The following is a 5,262-nucleotide window of genomic DNA, read 5'->3' on the forward strand; positions in this document are numbered from 1 at the left end:
TTGATAATTAAAAAAAAAATACAATAATTAAAATAAAAAACATTACGACGATAATTAAAATGCGACATACATTAAACTAAAATACTAGAAAACTAAACAAACTACTCGTCGTCGTCGGGAGGTGCCAATTCTTTAGCATATTTTTTCTTAAGTCTCGTTCGAACATTCATCATCATTTCATATTCGTCGGGAGGCAAGTCACGTGACACCGGTTTGGAAAGTAGCTTTAAACTTTTCAACATTGTTCTCATCTCGCTTTCTTCACAAAGCTTTTCCATGGTTCGATTCGCTGCTAGTTGAGAAGCTTCGGTCGATTGAGCTATCTTTAAACGTACTTCATTGGAAGACATACGGCTCGCGGCATCGGATGAGTGCGAATCCCTTTGACTTTTAGCTCGACTTGGAGGACGTCAGATTGGGTCGTGATCCTTAAGTAAATTTTCAAATTGGGTTGGGTCGGGGTTCGAGCTTGTGTTCGGGTGGGAACTTGCCTCGGTCTGAACATTTATCGGTATATCATCGTCTTGTTTACGTTTGTTCGTAGCCGCTACACCTTACCTTCTAAAAACTTCGGCCAATTCCTTAAAACTTGTCACGCATCCTCAAAAGCGAATTGTCGGCCCTTGGTTTGAATTTTGAATTGTTTTCGGGTTGCGTTCATAATGTCTTCCCCCGCGGCTCCACTTTGCCACATCTTCTCGAGCTTTGAATAAATTTCAATAAATATCTTAACATCCCTATGAATTTTAGCCCATTTTCCACTAATTTGATCCACACGTCTTTTCTCCGGAACGAGCGAATTATATTGTTTCCGCACCTCACCCCAAAATGAATTACAATTTTGATCATTTCCCGCATCCGGATGTTCGGAAACGTACACATAACGCTCAGCTAAAATTCGAGTTTCCAAGTCGGACCATGGCACTTTCGGACACCTCACTTTTTTTCCTTTCGGATCGGCTATGGGTTCGGGTTCTTCCTCGGGTACGGTTTGGCGTGGAGTTTCGGGAACTTCTTCCTCGTCCGACTCGTCTCGTAACCTTGGTTAATAAAGGGTTTGTTGTTGAATTTGTGGTTGGTTTGAGTAGTGTGTGTAAAGTTGAGTTTGTGGTTGGTTCAGGTAGTGTGTATAAAGTTGAGTTTGTGGTTGTTTCGGGTAGTGTGTGTAGTGTTGAGTTTGTGGTTGGTTTGGGTTGAGGACATTTGTAAACATACTCGTAAATTGATTCGTGTTTGCAAATTGAGAAAACCCGATTGTTTGTTGCGAAGAGTCATTTAAAGATTAAAACATATCGTGCTCGACCGATCCCCGTTCTTGAACTTGAGAGCGTTGTTTTGATTTTCCTTTATTTTGAGTTTTGTTGGCACTCATTTTTTGAGTTTAAGAAGTGTTGAAATGTATATGAAATGTATATGTGTTTATATATAGAGTTGAGAAAATAAAAAAGAATATATATATATATATATATATATATATATATATATATATATATATATATATATATATATATATATATATATATATATATATAAAAGATATTCCAACGGCCAAAAATATGATCGTTGGACTCCTCAAACGGTCACTTCCTCTGTCCACGTTTCTGATTCAAACGCACGAGATGGAACACGGTTTGCTGGGCGGACCCCTGGGCGGCCTGCTTCCATCGGCGCCCAGGTGGGCGGGCTTGTGGGCGAGCTTGTGGAAGGGATGGATGGGATGTAACAACCCTAACGGTGATTACGTAGAACTTTATGTGTTTAACTGATTTAAATGCATACATGATCCTAGTGGATTACTTTAATTAATATGTTTATATTAATTGATGAACTTGTTTTGGATAACGAAATACTTAGAAAATGACAAGATTACGATAATCGCATAGAAAGCCTTTCATTTTACGGAACTCAAAAAATTGATAAAATAATTAGTTTTAATAATTATTAACTTTATGAAAAATTTAATTAATTTATTATTTATTTAATAAGTTAAACCTGGTGGATTGCGTTTCAACGACCGATTAACGTTTCGGGGACCCGGTACGGTTAACGGCACTCGAAATGGACCACGCGCATGCGAGTAATTAAGCAAAACGAGCCCAGGAACTCCCTTAGTGGGCCATTCGACCGAACCCTCACCCACACATTTCTTATGGACTAAACTTTGGGCTTATGTTTGACTAGTGATTAAATTAGGCCCTAATTGCTAGCCTTAAATAGAAAATTAAACCCGAGACTTTCCCCATTACCTATTTTGGTCGACATTCTCCCTCTCCTTCTCCTTGTTTGGCCGTCGATCATCACACACACATACACACACTCAAAACTCGAAATTAGACAAAAACTTGAAGATCAAAGTTGTTCTACGCATCGTTTCACGTCTAGTATTGTCGTTTAATTGATCGTTTGAGGTATAATCACCAACCCTAATCTTTCTAGATCTGATTTTGTTAAATTACATAGTGTACAAGGGTCTAGTGCTCAATTGATTGTGTTTATATTCGTTGTTAGTTGTCATAACCCGACCTTAACCATAAGGACGAATACAATAACATATGATTTCATCGCGAGGTATTGACCTCTATATGCGACGTTTTTCAAAAACTGCATTCGTTTTTACAATACAAACCATAACTTTTATTACAAATACAAGGTTTAAACAAGATAATAATGATTATCGTTTAGCGATAATCTTGGACTTACAAACTTTACATGTGATAATAACAATACGACTTCCAACATATTTTACATTACAAATCCTCCGATATGCAGTTTTATTTTTGACACAAATATGCATACTCAAGATCTTGCTTAAATTCAACATGTTGCAGCGGAAGCTTTTAGTTATCACCTGAGAATAAACATGCTTAAAACGTCAACATAAAGTTGGTGAGATATAGGTTTAATGCCGGCAGCGTTATGAATATAGACCACAAGATTTCATATATAAACGTTTTAATAAAAATATTCTAAGTTGTTGAGCACTTGATAACCATACTTAACATTTAATCAATGTCGCGTATTCCCTTTATTATGAAATCTTACTACACCGTACCAAGTGTAGTCACCGAAACGAAGTACTGTGCAACCGTTGAATACTGGTCGTCCAGTCCGGTTGGGGTTGTCAGGCCCGATAGATCTATCAACAGGATTCGCGTTTACAATACCACATGTAAATAGTAGTTACCAAGTTACAGGGAGATATGCCAGTGGTACAACTCAACGTAGAATATATAATTTTAATCACTTGTGTCCATAACGTAAATCATAAAATGCATGTATTCTCATCCCGAAATATTTAGAGTTTAAAAGTGGGACTATATACTCACCTTTTCCTTGAAGGTATTTAACTCGACTTGGTCTCCGATAGATATCACGAACCTAACCATATATATAATATATCAACATATTTTCTTTTCAAGTAATCGTTACATATATATATACTTTTAATATTTTCTTAGTCTGTAGTTAGCAGTATGTTGTTAATGGTCCACAATTAGTTGCTCAATAAAATAAATAAAGACTCCATCGTATTCATATTGATCAGAATTAATCTCGACCCATGGTACCATGTTGTCAAGTGACGTGTTGCGTACATAAAGTACCGTGTTGTCAAATGACGTGTTACGTACAATCATGAGGTCTTATGATTAATCTTCTCGTGTTGTTTACGGGTGGTCCTGAAATATATAAAATCAAATCATAAGTAAATATATATGAAATATCATATTAATTAGAAATATATGATTAATTTAATTTTTCTCCAAATATTTTCGTAGCTAAACTAGCTTCGGATACCCGATCTTGTTTTAGTCGTAGTTTCTTCATTACAACTCCGTTTTTGTTGGTTCAACTTGCCACTTCCTTGGATCGAGTTAAATTTTAAGAATATGAACTGAAAATACCTTAGGTTGTATTCTAAAACACAGGTTATAGGTCAAACTTTGGTGAAACTTATGAAAGTGATCATTTTCCATCATAAAAACAACATTTAATGATCATTTTTCTAAAAATACTTACACTTTGAGTTAAACCATGAAATTTTTATGTGTTAATATATTCATAAGAAATATCATTTTTCCAGAACATGAACTTCCAATTCAAAGCTTAAGATGGTTTTTAATTATCCAACCCAAAACAGCACCCGGTTGCACTCCGACGACGTAGTTTCAGTTTTTAAGGTGTTCTTTGTAAAACCAAGTTATATCTTGTTAAGTCAGCATATCATTATGATATATTACAGGTCTTGAAGTATTTTAAAAGTCAAGTTAGAAGGATCAATTTAGTTTGCGAACAAGTTTGAAATCTTTCAAACTATGTTCTTGTTGTTAAAATTTTATACCACAAAATAAGATAGCTATATGAATATGAATTGAATAAGATTATGAATAAGGTTACTGCCTCAAGTTACTTGGACAAAGTTACTGTAAGAGATGAGAAAAATCCTAGAATCAAAAGAGTGGTGGAGTTGGATTGAAAGGTTGGAAGTAAACTTGTTTACTTGGAAGGATTTTTGAAGTGTTCTTGAATGGATTTTCTTATGATGATTAAGGGTTGTTTTTGAAGCTAGATCTTCATGGTTATTTGCTGAGATTGTGAAGAACACTTAAGGTTCCTAAGAGTGTGTTTTTGGTTAGAGAAAATGTGTAGTAAAAATGAAATTGGAATGGAGTATAAATAGTGGTGAAAAGATGTACAAATTTGTAATATTGTGCAAAAGTCTTGTAATATGCCAAATTGATTAATCATGCATGCTAAGATCTAAAATTGGCTGACTCATGGCTGCTAATAAAGTGATTGTGATGTGTATATACTAATAGTAAATACGTATAGGAGCTGGGTATGATACGAGTACATATACTCTAGGTATACGTGTAGAAATTTTGAGGAAACGGAACGAGAATTCAAATATAGCTATCTTTTGTAAATATACTTATATTGTTTTATGTATATAAGCCCTTTAAAAGTGATTAAATACATATTTATACGATACTTGTATAAGTATTATAGGTTAAAGGTATATATGTCAAATAACGTTACGTATAGTTATCATTTTGAAAACTTAAGTTAGTAGTCTCAAAGTATACTTATAACTTATTGTTATTAGTACACAATGAGATGTTAAACCATTCTTAGATCATGTTAAATATATATAAATACATATATATACACAAACGTATAATTATCGTTTGTTATATAGTTCGTGATATCATCGGTCAAATTGGACGGTCAAACGTTGTGTAAAACTCTTTTTAAAAACATAAA

The sequence above is a fragment of the Rutidosis leptorrhynchoides genome, chromosome 6 (genome assembly GCF_046630445.1).
Source record: "Rutidosis leptorrhynchoides isolate AG116_Rl617_1_P2 chromosome 6, CSIRO_AGI_Rlap_v1, whole genome shotgun sequence".
Taxonomy (NCBI): domain Eukaryota; kingdom Viridiplantae; phylum Streptophyta; class Magnoliopsida; order Asterales; family Asteraceae; genus Rutidosis; species Rutidosis leptorrhynchoides.